We start from the raw sequence: 23,107 nt of genomic DNA, 5'->3' as shown, positions 1-23,107 counted from the left end.
ATCTCAAGTACCTAAATTTGGGGTTGTATGCTTTTTCTTCCTTTATGGACTTTATCATCTAATGTTCGAAAACAGGAGTTTAGGTCACTAGAACCAATTTAATTTTATTAGTGATAAAGGCACTCAAATATTCGTTGAGTTCAATTAATTAGTCACAATTAACAAAATTCTAGGAATAATTGACCATTGATATAATTTTAATCATTCCGCTATATAGGCCGTAATAAATATGGCTAATATAATAACATTAATCCAAAGATCTGTAGTGATAAGGACTACGCATGACCTAAAGCCCTCTCCGCGACCGGGTTTTTAATACCTCAAACGTTGTTTTTCTATGGGTCTCTTCTATTTTGAGTACAGATTAAGGTCATATATTATGATTAATATATGACTATGATTATCGTGATGCAAAATCCATGAATTTTTCTTCAATAATAAGGAGTAATATTTGCTTAAAAAATTCCAAATACAACTCCCTATTAACCACGTATCAACAACTTACGTATAAAGCACCATGCTACGGAAGTTAAGGAAGATAGTGAACAAATCCAAGTTATATGATCTAACCTAGCGCTCTTGTTTTCGGGTTGTCCTGGTCTACTGCCATTAAGTTAAGTTGAAGGGTCACGCGTTCAACAACCACGGTTCCTAACCGCATAGTTCGTACACCAAAGATATATTATATTCACACCATATCTCGTTGCAAAACTAAAGAAACGACAGAACAAGTAAAAGGGTGCTTAGTTCGGTCGGGCCAAATTTCATATATAACCTCCACCATGGGCCGAATCTTATATATCTTCCACAATGGCTCGCATTTGTCAAGTTCTTTGCCCGGACTTCAAGGATAATGAATATGACTGCAATGATATTGAAGTGACATTAGGTTATGAACAGATACTTGATTTGGATGTTGGAGACCATAGTAAAAATTTCATCCAAATCGGACAAGAATAGCGCCCCTCATGGGCTCAAGAAGTAAAATTGGGAGTAAGGTTTATATGGGAACCATGTCAGGTTATGATCCGATTTTGACCATACTTAGCACATTTGTTTTAAGTTATAATAAAATACATTATGCAAAATTTCAGCAAAATCGGATAAGAACTGCGCCCTCTAGCGGCGCATGAAATCAAGGATCCGAGAACGGTTTATATGGGAGCTATATCAGGTACTGAACCTATTTTGACCATACTTGGCACAAAGGTTGAAAGTTAAAAAAACGAAACACTTCAAGACAAATTTCCGCCAAAAAGGATAAAATTGCACAATCTAGAGGCTCAAGAAGTCAAGACCTGTAGTCTGTTTATATGGCAGCTATATCATATTATGACCCGTTTTGGATCATACTTAGCACAATTGTTAGAAGTCATCTAACAATTCGTACAAAATTTCAGCCAAAATTTTGCATAAATGAGCTCGTAGTCCTATGTGTCCCGTTATGAAACCAAAAGGTATACTGACCTCCTTCTTACCTCCTTTCAGCAATAGCGTAGTCCTTTCATGATCCGGATCACCCCATTGGATTTTCGCCGTCCTACCGACTATAGGCATGGGTGACGAACGCTTTCGTCGCACCATGTTTTCTGAATCTGTTGTATGGTCCTAATGTTTCATTTTTTCTCCATAGCAGCCCACCAAACTTCTGAGGCGTATGTAAGTATTGGTCTAATCACGCTCCTGTAGAGTCAGTAGACTATCCTAGGATGCAGGCCCCATTTCGAGCCAACAACCCGTCTACATGGTGCCCAACATCTGTGAGCCTTCTCAGTACGCTCATGAATGTGACACTTTCAATTAAGTTTCCTATCCAAGATCACTCCTAAGCATATGACCTGGTCAGATATCGAAATCGTTTTAGTGAGGAAACGTGGTGCGTCAAATTGGACCACCATCATCTTCCTTGAGAACAGGCATCTTAAGTCTTTTCTGGGTTAACATTGAGACCCCTGGGCCTAGTCCAGTCATATGCCATATGCAAGACCTTTTTGGCCCTTCTGCATAGGTCGTCCGGATCTTTACCCCTAAGAGGTATTATAACATTGTCTCAAAGCATCCGGTCATTTATGATGGCCACCCAAAGGAGTGGCGATAAAATGCCCCCCTGTGACAAGCCTTGTGCCACTTTCTCCCTTATATTTATGTCATGGGACCCGCAATTTATCCATCTGTTCCTTAGCATATGGAGTAGAAAGGACGTAAGGCTTATGGGTCTGTAGGCCTTTGGTGTCGCATAACTTGCCTTGCCGGGCTTGGGTATAGAAGTATAATAGGGAGATCGGTTTATATGGGAGCTGTATCACTATAGACCGACACGTATATTAAAGGTCATGGGAGAAGTCGTTGCACAAAATTTCAGCCAAATCGGATAATAATTGCACCCTCTAGAGGCTCAAGAAATCAAGGTCCCAGATCGGCAGCTACATTAGGTTATGGACCGATTTGAACCATATTTGACACAGTTGCTGAAAATCATAACAAAACATTTATGCTAAATTTCAGCCAGATCGGATAAGAATTATGCCATCTATTGGCTCAAGAAGTCACAATTCAAGATCGGTTTATACCGCAACTGTATCAGGTTATGGACTGATTTCTGAGGATCTGAAGCCCATAAAAGCTTTTTTTTATACCCACCACCGAAGGATAGGAGTATATTCATTTTTTCATTTCGTTTGCAACACATTGAAATATCCATTCCCGACCCTATAAAGTATTTATATATTCTTGATCAACGTAAAAATCGAAGACGATCTAGCCATGTCCGTCCGTCTGTCTGTTAAAATCAAGCTACAGTCTACAAAAATAGAGATATTGGGCTGAAATTTTCCACAGGTTCTCTTTTTGTTCATAAGCAGGTTAAGTTCGAAGATGGGCTATATCGGACTATATCTTGATATAGCCCCCATATAGACCGATCGGCCGATTTAGGGTCTTAGGCCCATAAAAGCCACATTTATTATCCGATTTTGCTGAAATTTTGGACAGTGAGTTGTGTTAGGCCCTTCGACATTCTTCGTTAAATTGGCCATGATCACTCTAGATTTGGATATAGCTGCCATATAGACCGATCCGCCAATTTAGGGTCTTAGGCCCATAAAAGCCACATTTATTATCCGATTTTGCTAAAATTTGGGACAGAGAGTTGTGTTAGGCCACAGACTTGGCCCAGATCGGTATTTGTATATAGCTGCCATATAGACCGATCTCTCGATTTAAGGCTTTTCGCCCATAAAAGGCCCATTTATAGTCCGAATTTGTCAAAGTTTGGGACAGTGAGTTGTGATAGGTCCCCCGACATCCTTCGTCAATTTGGCCTAGATATGTCCAGATTTGGATATAGCTGCCATATAGACCGATCTCTCGATTTAAGGCTTTGGGCCCATAAAAGGCGCATTTATTGCTCGATGTCGTCGAAATTTGGGACAGTGAGTTAAGTTAAGCCCCTCGACACACCTCTGCAATATGGCACAGATCGGTCCTGATTTGGATGTAGCTGCCATATAGACCGATCTTTCGATTTAAGGCTTTGGGCCCATTAAAGACGCATTTATTGTCCGATGTCGCCAAAATTTGAGACAGTGAGTTGTGTTGGGCCCTTCGACATTCCTCTTCTAGTTGGCTAAGATCGGTCCAGATTTGGATGCAGCTGCCATCTAGACCGATCTCTCGGTTTAAGGTCTTGGGCCCATAATAGGCGCATTTATTACCCGATTTTGCTGAAATTTAGGAAAGTAAGTTGTGTTAAGCCCTTCGACAGCTCTCTTCAACTTGGCCTAGATCTGTCCAGATTTCGATATAGCTGCCATATAGACCGATCTCTCGATTTAAGGTTTTGAGTCCATAGAGGGCGCATTTATTGTCCGATGTCGCCAAAATTTGAGACAGTGAGTTGTGTTGGGCCCTTCGACATTCCTCTTCTAGTTGGCTAAGATCGGTCCAGATTTGGATATAGCTGCCATATAGACCGGCCTCTAGATTTAAGGTTTTGTAATGTCCAAAAGGGGTTCGGATTGTGGTCACAAAGACGTTATAAGATTTCTACTACCCAGAAGGTCGCTAAAACTCGCCTTTCGACAAAATAGATTGTGGTGGAAGATGTTGACTTAATTTCCAATTATAATTCTATGCAAACAAAGAGGACTGGGAGCCATTAAAAAGGGCTAGCAAGACAGTCGGGTGGGGGGGTTCGGACCTCCTTTATTCACCTGATTTCCACAATCTCGGACACAAACAAAATATTATTTTAGACTCCCAGTAAACAAAAGCACTATGGATCTAGACTTTGAAAACTTAATGGACCAAACCAAATCAGAATGAAATTCCCCCATTAATTTGGTATTGTAATCTATAGTAAAGAAACATAGGCGACAAGCTAGTTCGATTCCCTGATGTTCTGGGAACCATGGCCTCCAAACCCTACCCTACCATGGCACCAGCGGCCTTAACAATTGCCAGTGCCCCAAACGCAATATCTACTCCATCTCTATATCACTACCAAGGAAAGGTAAAAGAATTTAGAAATCCATTTCAGATTATATATCTATATTTAAGAAAATTCATGAAGATGATGCCATATAAGCCAAAATCTTAATAACTAGTATTATATAAATAAAATATGAAATATTTGGAACGAACAACCAAAAGTTTATAATTCCAGTTCATATTTAACGATCTAAGGGTTAATCTCGTAATATTTAATTTAATCGGATAATTATTCAAACGCGTTCAAATTCTAAATATGTCAGCTCAGGGAAAACTCAACGGTCAAAAAAAAAATATATATTTATGCAAGCATGCAAACTGAGACGAAATAGTTCAAAAGGAAGGAAATGTAATAATTAATAGTTCATTGAATTTTCCTTGACATGACCCAAAATTGATTTCTTTTAAGTTTATAATTATAATGGACTAAAATTAACTTTTTACTACATTAACCTTTCATATGCAAAATTTAAATGAAAATTGATTTTTTTAACTCACTTTTGTTTTTAAGCCTTTTGGCTTTACTTTTTAACCATTTCCATTAGCCAGGTTAGCACGATGATCGCCGAGGCCTCGATGAGCATTTTACGCTGGACGTGGATTCTATTGGGCTTTTAGCTGTTTAGGAATGAGATAGGATGATAAACTTTGCATATGATAATAATTACACTTATCTGCTAATTTAATTTAATTAAAAATTATTCATCCTGGCCGGCTCGGGAATTGAACCGGAGACCTTAGATAACTGATGCGGTAAGTAGGTATCTGCTAGCTCACTCAGCCACTAGCCAGATACAATTGAGGGCGTCTTGTTGATGACGTTATTCGTGTGTGGAGTCTGTTATGCGGAGATGATTAAGCTGGGCTCCACGTTCCCATGCGTCTATTTATAGACTTAGCTCTGTCGTGTGTGGGTGTTGTAATTGGGTGAGCAAGAGGGGTTATGTCGATGAGTTGGCGCTGCTAATAAATGGGTGGCGGCAGTTCGCTGTCGACTTAGATAATAATGACCACAATTAAATAATGTCTTCAAAAAGGGGTAAGTCAGCACTTTATAGGCAAGGACAGCTTTGTATGGAACTTTCGTAATTTCTCCTCGAATTATGGTAAGTGTTTAGTCAAGCAACCAGACTGGCTGTAGTACCTCAAGCAATAGAAAACTACTCCGCTCCTTCAGGCCCCTTGGCTGAATTTTTTCACCAAAAGGTTTGCCCTTAACTCATGAAATTCTCACCAAACTCTAGCAAGGAGGTGGATCCACACGTTAACTCGCAACAAGGCCTATGATTTACCAGGATAAGACCTAGTATCACGGTTGGTTTTCGTCTTTTTTCTTGGGATTTCCCCCAAATTGCGAACAAGTTAAGAAAAAACTCCACCACAAATTCGAAGGAGTCAATATAGATTCCCTTATAACGACACTATAAGGGAATGATGGCAATTGCACCTAAATAAAACCCTTGATCAAAATAAAACTTCATTGGTTACCACGTATAAAATTCGTTACCTTTAGGGTTTGATACAAGATTCACTTTTATATCTCCTTAAATAAGGACTCCACTGCTTTAAAAGGCTCTGTTTGGCTGTCTGTACGCCTTTTCGACAATTTAGAAAAAAAAAAAAAAATACTTCACTTAAAAACTTTACCACAGGAGCGATGTGATTTAGATGATGTTCAAGATGGAAAGAATTAATAAAACTCGAAGTCTTGACACCATAACTGAAGCCAATGGAAAAAAGAAACTGACTCCAGCCAAAAAAACTTGACGAAAATGAGAGATACTGGAAGATCCAGTGCATAAACCGTTAAAAGAATCCGATTGGCTAATTAAATCCATGAACATCCATCGGGAGCCCAAACAAGTTCACCTTGAACAAGTCTAGCATATTACTTAAAAGCAACAAATATGCCAACGGTTGTTCATGGTCGATCTCTTTTCCGCACATAAAACAATTCCTTTTCATTAAACCATTTGTCTGTCGACGAACAGAAAAAAAAAACTCGAGAAAGGGAAAAAATCCAGAAAAATAATGGCCTTAACTGGGCTCGAACCTGAGTCCACTGGCTGGTAGTCCGCCGCAATCCCCACTGACCCATCGCCAGCCTGGCTTAAACGACAGCTATAATAGAGTTTCATCACTTGACACCTACACTTGGGAATGCATTCACGTAGATACATCTCAATAGACATGAGATAAGAGCAAAAAAAAAAAACAATTGTGTATAAGAGTTAGAATGATTACTAAAGCAGAACTTCCTTACCCAGCAAACATTCCTACACCAATGTAAGTAAGTCTCCACTGATTGTAGATCACGATATTCGAAACAATATTGGACAATCGTCCAGCACAAACCGGGTAATCTCGATCGTATCGGTCAGGAGATTACCAGGAATTATACTTAAGGACGCATATCTTTCGCGTGATACGTTCCGCTTGAATTACCATCTACATCTTGTAACACATAGTAATTAGTCCCAAGTTTGGATTTCACTACCGCCTTTACAAATACCGGTGCGAACTTCGCACTGTACTGCTTCTCTGCACTGCTCTGTGAAAAGTTCCTGCGGAAAACGGTTTGCCCTACAGAATAGGAAACAGGACGAGTTCTCAAGTTGTACCGATCTCGATTAGTGGCATGAGCCTTCGAAATATTCTCTCGCAAGTCTTTCCTCAGCAAAGCCAGCTGATCTTCCCTCTTCAATGTAGAATGAGATTCATCTAACATATGGACATTACGCAGTAATCGATAAGAATCGCCATGGGTCACCATATCGAAGCCAAAGGTGGCAAAATAAGGAGAGCATTTGATGGTGTGATGAACAGAGTTGCGTAAAGCACAACTTATGGAACTAAGGTGTTCATCCCACATTTTATGATCCTTCTTCAAAAATGCTCTGATTCCTGCAATCATAGACCTATTCACCCGTTCAGATGCATTGGCCTGAGGGGAATAAAGAGCCGTGTAGGTATGCTGAATGCCCAATTTAGTCAAAAATGCATTAAAGTCATTTGACCTAAACTGCGAACCATTATCGCTAACGATAACTTCGGGTACTCCATAGACATGGAATATGTCTGACAAAAGAAATTTTCCAATGACCTGCGCCGTGAACTTTTTCATTGGGCATAACCAATGAAACTTGGTCAAATGATCAAGTACTATTAAGAGCCCAATGTGGCCGCCTTTCGATCTTGGATAGGGGCCCAAGATATCGATATAAAATCGCTGAAAAGGTCGCGTCGTAATAACTTGTTTCCCCATTTCCGGTCGTAAAACAAAATTGGGGTGTTTCGTCCCTTTACAGATCTCGCACTTGCGAACAAAGTCCCTAGTATCGGAAACCATCCCTGGCCAATAAAAGTTCCGTCGTATAAGGTCGAGAGTCTTTGACATTCCTCCGTGTGCGGTAATAGCCGAGTCATGAAAACGTGATATGAGGGAATCTCTCAGATTCCGTGGAACCCAGAGCTTCCAGGAATTGGCCTCTTGATCCCCATTTCCGCTATAAAACTCAGTACGAATATAAACGTATCTATCCAAAACCCTCAGATCCGGGTATGCAGATTGGTCGTTGCCTATGCGGTCCCTCAATTCTCTGTAATCCTCGTCATCAAAACATCTCGAGTTCAAATCTATTTCGGGGTCCGACAGATCCAGGCCAGATATCTCATCAAAGTCCCTCCTGGATAAAGAGTCTGGAACGACATGGTCCCTTCCCTTACGGTGGCTAACAGAGAATTTGAATGCCTGCAATTTAAACACCCACCTAGCAAGCCTTCCTGACAAGTCCGGTTGACCCATTAACCAGACTAATGACGAGTGGTCGGTGACGATTTCGAACTCCTGCATCTCGAGGTAACATCGGAATCGCTTCACCGCCTCTACGGCAGCCAGACATTCCTTCTCCGTTACGCTATAGTTCCTTTGGGCAGTGTTTAGTTTTTTGGACATGTAGGCGACGGGTCGCTCTGATCCATTTTCGTCCAGTTGAACTAAAACTGCCCCTATACCGTAATCGGAGGCGTCACACTGCACAAAAAACTTCTTCGAGAAGTCAGGGTTTATGAGGACGGGCGCGGTAGTAAGGCGTTTCTTGACCAATTCAAAGGCTTCATCGGCCTCCGGGGTCCAATGGAATTTCCTTTTCGAAGACAGTGTCTCCGTTATAGGAAAGGTCAACGACGAAAAATTTTTAATGAACCGCCTATACCACCCTGCCAATCCTAAGAAACCACGCACTTGTCTGATGCTCCTAGGGGCGGGCCATCTCGTTATCGCATCTATCTTCTCGGGATCAGTTCTGATTCCACCATTTCCGATCATATACCCAAGGTATTTCACCTCTGTAACACAGAAGTGGCTTTTATCGACATTCAATGTCAGATTAGCTCTTCTAAATTCCTCTGCAATTCGGACCAACGCAGAAATATGGCTAGGAAAATCCTTGGAAACAATTATCAAGTCGTCCAAGTAACCAAAGACGCAGTGTCTTAGTTCCGGCGGAATCAACTGGTCCATAAGACGGCACATCGTCTGCGGTGCCGTGCATAGACCGAAAGGCATTACGACAAACTGGTATAAAGGACGCCCAGGTACATTAAAAGCCGTCAACGGCTTAGCCTCATCGCTTAACGCAATCTGCCAGTAGGCGTCCTTTAAGTCCAGCTTGGAAATAATGTTGGCCCTTGGCAACCGCGAAAAAATTCCCTCCATCGAAGGCAGAGGATATGCGTCCTTTTTCGTCACCTGGTTCACCTTGCGAGCATCCAAGCACAAGCGCACCTTATTAGGTTTCACCACGAGTCGCATGGGCGAACTCCATGGTGAAGATGAAGGCTCGATCACGCCCAGCGCTAACATTCGGTCAATCTCCTGGTACATCAGCTTCTCCACAGCGGGAGAAACCGGATAATAGCGCTGTTTAATCGGCCTTGAGCTGCCCACATCAATATCATGTGTCAATATTGTCGTCCTACCAAGACCCTGTTTGTGGAAATCCGGGAACAATGCAATTATAGTCCGCAACTGTTGACTTTGCTCTGGGGTTAATGGATATCTGTTCTCTAAAGTCCCAACAGACTCAGACCCCTGAACAGGTGAAATCTTCTCTACACCACTGACTCGTAAAAACCTATTCGTGTGTGGAAAATCACTAGGGGCAACAATAAGAGCCGAATCGAAAACATCCGATGCTAGTCCAAAAGCCTTCCAAAAATCGACGCCTAAGATCAGCCTTTGGGTGATAGAAGGGACGATCAATACCTTCAAACTCCTAGTTTGATTCCGAAAAACAACATCCACCATCAAATACCCATAAGTCCTTTGGAACTTGCCATCCGCCGTTCGCACGAAAGATTTCCCGGGAACATATTGGTCAAACTTCGAAAAGTCATAATCGGCTAAACTAGAGCCTATGCATGTGACATTTGCTCCAGTGTCAAGCAAACCAAATTCTCTAAATTCCAAAAAACGAACCTCTGCATAATACCTTCGGTCATCGGGGTTGTTGACAATAGCGGAAACAATATACTTATTTGAAGCTCTCCTTCTTTTAAAATAATCCCTAAGACGTAAAGTGGATCTCCTCCTCCTCATGGAATTCCGGTCAGAAATCGTATCTACCAAAAATATTTGGTTACGTCTCTGGATATAGTCAAAATATCGCTGGTGGTATGGACGAATTGGATGTAAAAGTCTAGGCCGGTTATCACTTTCAGAAGAATTTCTCCTGAGAATTGAAATTTTAGTTGTCAAATCAGGGTTGTGTGGAATACCTAAGTCAGCACCTAGGGATAATTGGTCTTTGGATTCGGGCGCTGGGAGTTTTTTGAAACAAGCACTTTCTTGGCGGCGCATTTCTCGCATTGGGGCTTATACACCCCCTTTGCCCCACAACCGTAGCAAAAGACTTTTCTCTCTCGAACACAGTCATCCCAAAAATGCCCCACCTCATCACAATTCCAACACTTATAAACTGTAGAGCTGTAGTTGATGGCATCCAGCATCTCACTGGTTGTCGACATATCCAAGTCCCTCTCTTCACAATCAACCTCAGCGACATTCCTACGGGCTGGTAACTGAGGAGTCATAGAAGTCTTTGAGGAAAGGCCTCTTCTAAAATTGTCATCGCTCAGAAGGCTCTCTCGCATTTGTACGAGCTTCCTCAATTGGGCAATGGAATAGATAGGGAAATACAGCAACTCGTGGCGGATGTCCGGACGTAAATTCCGTACCAGGATCTCGACCAGCTCCTCCTCCTCCATTGGATGCTCCAATCTATCCATGATTGAACATATCGAGTCATAGTATGAATCAAAGGATTCACCTGGTCGCATCTTCCTATTCCTGACCTCCTCCTTTCTGTCATATACGGACCGCATATCCTTGTATTGTGACTTCAACGCGCCACAAAATTCAGTCCACTCAATCTGGTCTACCTTCTTGTGGTAGCGCCAGAACCACTCGTGAGCCTTGCCCACTAAAAGAATATTCAGGTTCCTGCATATCATATCGAAATTACCCTCAAAATGCAAAGCTGTAAGAGATCTTATCCGATAGAGAAACTCGTCAACCGTGAGACCATCTTTGGAACCGTCGAACTTTACGTTCCAGTTCTGGATGATAGAAGTCACCTTTTCCGCATTTGGAATAGGCTGAGGACGAAGACTGGCCTGTCTACGATGTGTCCCTTGATCATAATGATTGGGATTTGAATTAGGAACTCTCAAAGAAGAAGGATCCAAACCCAAGGGAGACTGTCCAAGACCAGACTGCTGCACTGGTCCTGAAGATCGTGTAACACTCAAGTTCCGCATCATTCGAGAAAGTCTATCTTCAATCATCTGCCCGATCCAGTCATAATCCACCTCATGTCTGTTATTCACCATTGGCATGGGTGAACCCGAAGGTTCATCCAACTGATTCCGTCCCATACGATCTGAACCCTGGATATCATCACCCGGAGAATCACCATTGGTCATATCAGGCACACCGGAAGCACCAAGGCCCATGTTAGGAAATAAAGCCCTAGTTATACTTCGCGTACCCATGCGATTTCCTGCCACTCCCCTAGGCTTACCGCGACCTGCCGTCTTTTTCTTGACCGCCCCTGTCGAGTTCACTAATGCCTCAGGCCTCATAGGAAGATCCGTACCATACTTTCTCAAATCTGAAAGCTCACATGATAATTTGCATGCCGGACAGTTCGACGAAGTCGACAAAGTCGTCTCAATACAGACTCTATGAAAAATATGACCACATGTCGAAAGCTTATAGCATTCTTGAACTACAAAATTCATAAACTCCTCACATATAGAACATTTCAGCTCGGTCAGACTAGAATTTACCAAACCTGCCATTGCAGGGTCCTGTCGTGGTGGTGGACTACGAGCCGTCGCCATTACAAATCCGAAATTCGGAAATTTATACAGTTCTGGTTTAAATTCCGTCAACTACCTATCAATGTGTGTCTATTCTAACCAAATATTCGCTTAAAAGTAAAAAAAAAATAAAGCCTGACCTCGGAGCCAGATTAAAAACCGGTACAAAAAAAACAATATATGAGTTCAATAATATAATAATAACACATTCCTTGTTTCGGTAAGTGATTTCGAGAATGGAGTTGAAAAAAAAAAAAAACAATATCTTGTCGTCTAATAAAAAAAACAGGGCTATGGCGTGAAGTCGCCTTAGGTTCTATAGTAAAAGATAAGCAAACTAGCATACTTCTTAAACGTCACGAACTGTAATTCATGGACTTCAAAACGCCTGCAGCACCTTAAAGTATATCCTATAACCTACAGGATGCCAGAATCCAGCCACATCCTTTACCAAGAATATCAATAAGATCCTTCACCAGATATTATCAGCACCTTTCTATTCACACTAAAAACACACTGAAAGTGATAATAAGTTGATTCTCGGTCATAGGACTCGCAACAAGCAGATCTATGAAAATCCAGAGAGTCTTATTAAGTATTCGAGTGCAGTAAATCATCCAAATAAAACGGTGTCTCCAATACCTCTAAAACAAATGAACTCTAATCGTATAATTTATTTCTGATTAAGCAAATGGGCCTATATTCAGACTTAATAGAATTCCTCTGCCCTATTAAGCAAAATTTATTCTAAAAAGACAAAAACTTCGGCCCCACGTTGGGCGCCATTTATTTATGTAATGTCCAAAAGGGGTTCGGATTGTGGTCACAAAGACGTTATAAGATTTCTACTACCCAGAAGGTCGCTAAAACTCGCCTTTCGACAAAATAGATTGTGGTGGAAGATGTTGACTTAATTTCCAATTATAATTCTATGCAAACAAAGAGGACTGGGAGCCATTAAAAAGGGCTAGCAAGACAGTCGGGTGGGGGGGTTCGGACCTCCTTTATTCACCTGATTTCCACAATCTCGGACACAAACAAAATATTATTTTAGACTCCCAGTAAACAAAAGCACTATGGATCTAGACTTTGAAAACTTAATGGACCAAACCAAATCAGAATGAAATTCCCCCATTAATTTGGTATTGTAATCTATAGTAAAGAAACATAGGCGACAAGCTAGTTCGATTCCCTGATGTTCTGGGAACCATGGCCTCCAAACCCTACCCTACCATGGCACCAGCGGCCTTAACAATTGCCAGTGCCCCAAACGCAATATCTACTCCATCTCTATATCACTACCAAGGAAAGGTAAAAGAATTTAGAAATCCATTTCAGATTATATATCTATATTTAAGAAAATTCATGAAGATGATGCCATATAAGCCAAAATCTTAATAACTAGTATTATATAAATAAAATATGAAATATTTGGAACGAACAACCAAAAGTTTATAATTCCAGTTCATATTTAACGATCTAAGGGTTAATCTCGTAATATTTAATTTAATCGGATAATTATTCAAACGCGTTCAAATTCTAAATATGTCAGCTCAGGGAAAACTCAACGGTCAAAAAAAAATATATATTTATGCAAGCATGCAAACTGAGACGAAATAGTTCAAAAGGAAGGAAATGTAATAATTAATAGTTCATTGAATTTTCCTTGACATGACCCAAAATTGATTTCTTTTAAGTTTATAATTATAATGGACTAAAATTAACTTTTTACTACATTAACCTTTCATATGCAAAATTTAAATGAAAATTGATTTTTTTAACTCACTTTTGTTTTTAAGCCTTTTGGCTTTACTTTTTAACCATTTCCATTAGCCAGGTTAGCACGATGATCGCCGAGGCCTCGATGAGCATTTTACGCTGGACGTGGATTCTATTGGGCTTTTAGCTGTTTAGGAATGAGATAGGATGATAAACTTTGCATATGATAATAATTACACTTATCTGCTAATTTAATTTAATTAAAAATTATTCATCCTGGCCGGCTCGGGAATTGAACCGGAGACCTTAGATAACTGATGCGGTAAGTAGGTATCTGCTAGCTCACTCAGCCACTAGCCAGATACAATTGAGGGCGTCTTGTTGATGACGTTATTCGTGTGTGGAGTCTGTTATGCGGAGATGATTAAGCTGGGCTCCACGTTCCCATGCGTCTATTTATAGACTTAGCTCTGTCGTGTGTGGGTGTTGTAATTGGGTGAGCAAGAGGGGTTATGTCGATGAGTTGGCGCTGCTAATAAATGGGTGGCGGCAGTTCGCTGTCGACTTAGATAATAATGACCACAATTAAATAATGTCTTCAAAAAGGGGTAAGTCAGCACTTTATAGGCAAGGACAGCTTTGTATGGAACTTTCGTAATTTCTCCTCGAATTATGGTAAGTGTTTAGTCAAGCAACCAGACTGGCTGTAGTACCTCAAGCAATAGAAAACTACTCCGCTCCTTCAGGCCCCTTGGCTGAATTTTTTCACCAAAAGGTTTGCCCTTAACTCATGAAATTCTCACCAAACTCTAGCAAGGAGGTGGATCCACACGTTAACTCGCAACAAGGCCTATGATTTACCAGGATAAGACCTAGTATCACGGTTGGTTTTCGTCTTTTTTCTTGGGATTTCCCCCAAATTGCGAACAAGTTAAGAAAAAACTCCACCACAAATTCGAAGGAGTCAATATAGATTCCCTTATAACGACACTATAAGGGAATGATGGCAATTGCACCTAAATAAAACCCTTGATCAAAATAAAACTTCATTGGTTACCACGTATAAAATTCGTTACCTTTAGGGTTTGATACAAGATTCACTTTTATATCTCCTTAAATAAGGACTCCACTGCTTTAAAAGGCTCTGTTTGGCTGTCTGTACGCCTTTTCGACAATTTAGAAAAAAAAAAAAAATACTTCACTTAAAAACTTTACCACAGGAGCGATGTGATTTAGATGATGTTCAAGATGGAAAGAATTAATAAAACTCGAAGTCTTGACACCATAACTGAAGCCAATGGAAAAAAGAAACTGACTCCAGCCAAAAAAACTTGACGAAAATGAGAGATACTGGAAGATCCAGTGCATAAACCGTTAAAAGAATCCGATTGGCTAATTAAATCCATGAACATCCATCGGGAGCCCAAACAAGTTCACCTTGAACAAGTCTAGCATATTACTTAAAAGCAACAAATATGCCAACGGTTGTTCATGGTCGATCTCTTTTCCGCACATAAAACAATTCCTTTTCATTAAACCATTTGTCTGTCGACGAACAGAAAAAAAAAACTCGAGAAAGGGAAAAAATCCAGAAAAATAATGGCCTTAACTGGGCTCGAACCTGAGTCCACTGGCTGGTAGTCCGCCGCAATCCCCACTGACCCATCGCCAGCCTGGCTTAAACGACAGCTATAATAGAGTTTCATCACTTGACACCTACACTTGGGAATGCATTCACGTAGATACATCTCAATAGACATGAGATAAGAGCAAAAAAAAAAAACAATTGTGTATAAGAGTTAGAATGATTACTAAAGCAGAACTTCCTTACCCAGCAAACATTCCTACACCAATGTAAGTAAGTCTCCACTGATTGTAGATCACGATATTCGAAACAATATTGGACAATCGTCCAGCACAGTTTTGGGACCATAAAAGGCGCATTTACTGTCCGATTTCGCCGAAATTGGGGACAGTGACTTGTGTTAGGCAGTCTTTGAAACCTGCGTCGTATATGGTTCATATCGGTTTATTTTTAAATATAGCTTTTTAAAAGACCAATATTTTGTTACACACAATTAAACAATGACTTTTACTTATTAGTATTTGGTCCAAATCGGAACGTATTTCGATATGGCTTCTATGGGGCATAAGGTATGCATTTTTCACCGGAATTTGACGAAAGGTGGTTTACATATATCCAAAGTTTGGCCCGGCCGAACTTAACGCCTTTTTACTTATTTTTTATCAGATTTCGTTGAAATTTGAAGCAGTGAGTAGGTTTAGGACTCCCTACATCCAACCTAAATATGGTTCAGATCGGACTATATTTGGATATATTTAGTTGCCATATAAACCGATCTGCCAGTTAAGGGTCTAAGGCCCATAAAAACTGCATTTATTACCCTATTTCGCTGAAATTTGAAGCAGTGGTTTATTTTAAGCATCCCGACATCAGATCCAAATATGATTCAGATCGGACTATATTTAGATATAGGTACCAAAAATAAAATGTTTTTGTTATACAATATTGAACACTGACTTGTACTTATTAGACGACTAAATGTCCGTGCAGAATTGTTTCCAAATCGGACCCTGCAGGCCGAGGTGCTTGGATACCCAGCACCTCCGGTGTTGGACGTTTTAACGCTTTTTTACTTGTTTAATGGTGTAATCTAGTGCTGCTAACCTCCATTATCGGAGGTTTATCTCGTGGGCGCTTAATTCTCCGAAGATATTTTCATTCCCTATCTTCGCATTAACATCTCGCAGAATGATTTTAATATCATGGGCGGGGCAGCGGTCGTGTTCTCTGTCTTTTGGTGACGCAGATCTTTTGTATCAGAAATCTATGGGTCATATCTTAATGGGTTCCACTATCTTCTGCTTTGCATTAAACGCTTCCAGAAGTTTGTGTGCATATTAAATTTTTTACACTATGAAGAGAATCAAAAGAATGCCGGCAGTTTATCACAACCTGAACACACCTCAAAAAAGTTAATTGGATTAAATGTTATCACCATACAGCAAGCCTTCATTGCATTTATGGTCTATACATATATGAGATAGAAAAACGTGTTAGATTGGTTTATGACAGAATTTTCCATAATTGATTAAATACCGCAAACCGAAATTAACCAAAGAAAAAGAAAAAACAAAGCAAATATTAATTAAATGATATGCAAGGACTTTTTATTGTCAAAGATGCAAAATCGTACCTACGTCAGCGGCCAAATATGACGCATATTTAAGTGTGTTCAACAAAGAGCCTTAACGCTAAAGTTCGATTTAATTCGAATATAACCAAGTAAAAATGCGTTAAGTTCGGCCGGGCCGAACTTTGGATACCCACCATCTCGGGTATATATGTAAACCACCTTTCATCAAAATCCAGTGAAAATGGCAAACCTTATGTCTCATAGCAGTTATATCGAAATATGTTTCGATATAACTGCTATGAAAATAAACCGATCTGAACCATATACGACACGGATGTCGAAAGGCCTAACAGAAGTCACTGTGTCAAATTTCAGTGAAATCGGATTATAAATGCGCCTTTTACCAAGACTTTAAATCTAGATATCGGTCTACATAGCAGCTATATCCAAATCGGGACCGATTTGGCCCAAATTGCAGAAAACTTTCGAAGAGCCTAACACAAAGCACGGTCCGAAATTTCGGCGACATCGGAAAATAAAAACGCATTTTATGGCCCTAAAACCGAGAGATCGGTCTATATAGCAGCTATATCCAAATCTGGACCGATCTGTGCCAAATCGGACAATAAATGCGCCTTTTAAGGGCCCAAAACCATAAATCCAGAAATCGGTCTATATGGCAGCTATGTCCAAATCTGAACCGATCAGGGCCACATTAGAGAAAGATGTCGAGATTTGACTCACTTTACCAAGTTTCAGCAAAATCGGATAATAAATGCGGCTTTTATTGGCCTAAAACCCTAAATCAGAGGATCGGTCTATATTGCAGCTATAATCAAATCTGGACCGATCTGGGCCAAATTAATGACGAATGTCGAAGGGCCCAACATATTTTACCGTCCCAAATTTCACCAAAATCGGATAATAAATGTAGATTTTATGGACCTAAGACCCTAAATCGGAGGTTCGGTCTATATGGCAGCTATATCCAAATCTGGACAGATATGGGCCAAATTGACGAAACATGTTGAAGGGACATCCTCAACTGTTCCAAATTTCAGCAAAACCGGATAATAAATGTGGCTTTTATGAGCCTAAGACCCTAATTCGGAGGATCGGTCTATATGGGGGCTATATCAATACATAGTCCGATATAGCCCTTCTTCGAAATTAACCTGCTGCCGGACAAAAAAAGATTCTGTGCACAATTTCAGCTCAATATCTCCATTTTTAAAGCCTGCAGCGTTATTTCAACAGACATACGGACAGACGGACGGACATGTCTAGATCGTCTTAGATTTTTACGCTGATCAAGAATATATACACTTTATAGGGTCGGAAATGGATATTTCGATGTGTTGCAAACGGAATGACAAAATGAATATACCCCCATCCCTCGGTGGTGGGTATAAAAAGAACTTTTTTTAGTTGTAATTTATAAAAGGCCAGCGGCATTTACTAGTGCTTCATCATTGTAGAATATCTCTGCATCGATGTGATACTTAGCCTCGTGCGGGCACTCCGTTTGAGATCAACTTTATATGGAATGCCCCTTATCATTGTGATAACACTTGAAGCGTAATGCACTCAAAAATTTAGAGAAATCTTTCTGGTGTTGCTTAATGAGCTGTAATTGAGAAAATGCGCATTGAGATGTTGGCAATATTGAATGCAAACTATTCTACATTTATTACAAATCTTTTATATCAACCTCGTGCACTCCAAAGTTTCCCTTTCCGGTCTAACTTTTTTTTGTGTCAGATTTAGCTGGGCCAATTACAGTGAGATATATTTCAAATTCACGTTTTCATTGATCAGACTTAAATGCCAACAGTTAGTTGTTACTGACTTGCATAGTAATGGAAACTATCAATAGGTAATTATAAATAAATTGTTTATGCAAACCATTCATATGTCCATCACAAAACGAAAGTTCAATGTGAGTATTATGAACTCCCCGTATGAAGACACACGTCGATAGTCATGCAAGATATAAATGTTTGTACATTTTAAACAACATTGGTATCAAATGTGAGTAACAACAACAAAAAATAGATAAATTGTGGTTTATTATTCTTATCGCCGTTTATAGTTGTTGATAATATTTGCAAATCAAAATATTTATAAGCATTTTACTATGGGCAAATGACATTTTAAAAGAAATTAAGGCAAATGACGGCTCAATAAGAGGATTGTTAAAAGCAAAGACATTATCATTGGCAGACACCACGGGACTTGAAAAACGACAAGTGGAACGCCAAATATAATCACTAACATGAATACATTTCTAATATCAAAGAATATACTTGAATTCGAGAAGTTTTAAGTTTCACTTACGAAATTTCAGACAAATTGTGTAAAAACTACAGCCTCTAGTAGGTCAAGAAGTCAAATTCGGAAATCAGTTCATATGGCGGCCAGAGACGTAGCACAGTGGGAGAAAATCAAAAGAAAACATGTAAAATGGTGTTAAGTTCGGCCAGACCGAACTTTGGATGCCCCCACCTCGGATATATATGTAAACCAACTTTCCCGAATTTCGGCGACATCAGACAATAAATGCGCCTCTTAGGCGCCTACGACCTTAAATCGAGAGATCGGTTTATATAGCAGTTAAATCCAAATCTGAACCGACCGGTACCAAATTAAAGAAGGATGTCGAAGAGCATAACACAACTCACTGTCTCAAATTTGGGGTAAATCGAACAATAAATGCGCGTTTTATGGGCCCAAAACCATAAATCGAGAGATCGGTCTATATGGCAGCTATATCCAAATCTCGACCGATCTGGGCCAAATTGCAGAAAGTTGTCGAGGGGGCGAACACAATTCTCTAACCCAAAGTTAGGCAAAGTCGGACAATAAATGCGCCTTTTAATGGCCCAAGACCTTATATCGAAAGACCGGTCTATATGGCAGCTATATCCAAATCTGAGCCGGTCTTGGCGAAATTGAGAAATTGAAAAAAAATCTGTGCAAAATTTCAGCTCAATATCTCAATTTTTAAATATTGTAGCGTGATTTCAATAGACAGACGAACTGACATGGCTAGATCGTCTTAGATTTTTACGGTGATCAAGAATATATATACTTTATAGGGTCGGAAATGGATATTTCGATTTGTTGCAAACGGAATGTATATACCCCCATCCTTCGGTGGTGGGTATAAAAGGGAAAGGGATAGACGAGAGTGTAAGGTCGGAAATTCTTCCAAAGAATCATACTTCCACCGATGGCTTTGGTATAGGCACATCCTCCTGCAGAGACAAAAAAGGAATTCTGGTAACTGATACAGATAGTGTGCTGAAGATATGGAAAGAACATTTTGCCTAGCTGCTAGTGTCTGGCGATGGCGTCCAAGTGGATAGCGCACACCCAATTCCTGATGATGGTATAAAATGTATAACTGCTAGTCAGAATGAGATCCAAGTAGCAGTGACCTGACTAAACTATTTAAGACCGGAGGCGACACGCTGATAAGGCGTATGCATCAGCTTGTCTGCGCAATCTGGCTGGAAGAAGAAGAGACAGGACGGAATGTGCCAACTACAGAGGAATAAGTCTCCTCCCCATCGCATACAAGATACTCTCAAGCGTACTGTGTGAAAGATTAAAACCTAAAGTCAATGAGATAATTGGGCCCATTCAATGCGGCTTTAGACCTGGCAAATCCACCCTGGACCATATACTCACACTGCGCCAAATCCTGAAAAAGACCCGAGAGGCACAAATCAGCATCTACCATCTCTTTGCTTACTACAAAGCCGCCTTCGATAGTCCTATACGTTCGAAGGTATTTTAAGCCATGTCTGAGTTTGGTATCCCTGCAATATGAATAAGACTCTGATATGCGTTCCTCAGTAAGAATAGGAAAGAATTTCTCCGAACCATTTAATACCAAACGGGGTTTCATACAGATGTGAATAGATATGGCATACTACTCACAAGACAACACATGCTACTCGCCTAGACCGACGACTTCGATATCATAGGTCGGTCACCGGAAGTAGTAACTGCAGCCTTTGAAAGAATCGAAAGAGAGTCAGTGAAAATGGGTCTGGCAGTAAATGGAGATAAGACGAAATGGATGGTTTCAACTCCCAGAAACGCCTAGTACAACCGAGCAGATTAAAAAAAAAAACTGGAGAAAGTTGGGAACCACAATTAAGAGAACGTCAGCAACTTTATCCACCTAGGCACCGCCGTAACCGAAACGAATGACACCAATTTTGAGATTAAACGAAGAATAATACAGGCAAACAGATGCTACTTTGGACTAAGTAAGCAGTTTAGAAACAAGACCACCTCTAGACAGACGAAGACTACACTTTACACTGATACTACCCGTGCTGTTATATGGTTCTGAAGCATGGGTACTTGTGATGGCAGACGAGAAAGTGCTTGGAGTGTTTGAGAGAAAGATTCTTCGTAATATATGGACTAGTTTGCGTTAGTGGAGAATATATGCGTCGTATGAACAATGAGCTGTATGACGACGATAGCATAGTTACACGTATCAAAATACAAATGTTGGGTTGGTTAGGTGTTGTCAGAATGGATAAAGAATCTCCACCAAAGAAATCTTTTTAAGGAGATCACTGTGGTACACGCAAACCGGGACGATAGATCATGTGGTGGGAGAAACCTCGAAGCTTGGGTGTCAGCTATTTTAGAATGATCGCAGAAGATCGAGGCTTTAGGAACGCAATTTTACGTTCGGCTTACAGGACAAATGTTCTGGCATGGCCAATTAAAGTAAGCAAAGCTTCAGGAACGCTATTTTACCTTATAGGACAAATATTCTGGCATGGCCAATTAAAGTAAGCAAATTAACATTGACAATCAGACAGGCAAACGAAATTGCTAACTCTACTGAGAAAGTGGTTTTTTGGCGATCCGCATACTCATTAGTTGGTCAACCTCTTTTCGTTCCGGGTGTTATATCAGCAAAAATATTGAATTTTAAAAAATTCTATGTTTGAGTAAAATTTTCTGTTTCATAAAAGAAACAGTTCTAAATTGCGCTTTGTTTTTTTTTTTTGCAATATCTCAAAATCCACTGTGCACGCGCACTCAACAAGCCCACTTTGCATATAATTGAAAGCCTCAATTTGGTGTCAAATATTGGCACACATTTGTCACCATGATAATTCAATGAGCTTCAAACCAGAAACAAAAAAAAACTACATACGAATTGAATGAAGAATAAATAACAAAACATCATCAACTGTCAAAAACAAAATTTAACTGCGTTTATACTTGCGTCCTAAGCACATGCTCTCTCCAAAGTACATATGTATGTTCATACAGGTGTACAAACAAACAATAATAACAAGTGAAAGCGTACAAAGTTCGGCCGGGCCGAATCTTGGAAACCCACCACCATGGATTTTGATAAAATTGATACAAAATAAATTTAGTTGAATGGCATAATTTTATTCTATATACCAAACTTTTGCCAAACCAACAAAAATTTAAGCTTTTAGGAACCGAACAGGGATAATGGAGAGACCGCTTTATATGGGAACTACATCAGGTTATACACTGATTTGGACCGTACTTGGCACAGTTGTTGGAAATCTAAACAGAAAACTGCATGCAAAAATTCATTGGACAAAAACTGCGGCTTCCAGGGGCTCAGAAAGATAAATCGAGAGACCGCTTTATATGGGAGCTATATCAGGTTATAGACTGATTTGGACCGTACTTGTCACAGTTGTTGGAAGTCATAACGGAACACTACATGCAAAAATTCAGCCACTTCATACAAAAACCGCGGCTTGTAAAGTTTCAAGAAGTTAAATCTGAAGATCGTTTTATATGAGAGGCTATATCAGATTTTAGACCGATTTGGACCGTACTTGACACAGCTATTGCAAGTCATAACAGAACATTACGTGCAAATTTCAGCCAAATCGGACAAAAATTGCAGCTTGTAAGGGCTCAAAGGGCTATATCAGGTTATAGGCCGATTTGGACCGTACTTGAAAATCATAAGAGAACACTCTATGCAAAATTTCAGCCAATCTAAATCTGAATCCCCAACGACCTACACAATAGTAAGTATCTGCGCAAAAGTTCATGCTGCTAGCTTTACGTGTTCGACCGCTATTGTGATTTCGACATACGGACGGACATGGCAAGATCGACTCAGAACGTCAAGACGACCAAAAATAAAAAAAATATATAAACTTTATGGGGCCCTAAACGAATATTTCAATCTGTGTTACAAACGGAATGACTACTTTAGTATACCCCCTATCCTATGGTGGTGGGTATAAAAATAATAATAAACCATCCATATGTATATAAACATCAATCGAAAGAAAAAACGCTCACACCATTATTATTATTACCTC

The 23,107-nt window shown here is 40.0% G+C and overlaps 1 protein-coding gene across 2 annotated transcripts in view; it reads right to left on the bottom strand.

Moving 5' to 3' along the window:
• Positions 1-23,107, bottom strand: part of LOC106090824 (sensory neuron membrane protein 2) — a 572,456-nt gene that overhangs the window by 459,011 nt on the left and 90,338 nt on the right. The gene's annotated exons all lie outside the window — the stretch shown is intronic.

This window comes from Stomoxys calcitrans, chromosome 1 (assembly GCF_963082655.1).
Source record: "Stomoxys calcitrans chromosome 1, idStoCalc2.1, whole genome shotgun sequence".
Lineage (NCBI taxonomy): Eukaryota > Metazoa > Arthropoda > Insecta > Diptera > Muscidae > Stomoxys > Stomoxys calcitrans.
This window is presented reverse-complemented; position numbering and strand designations above follow the sequence as displayed.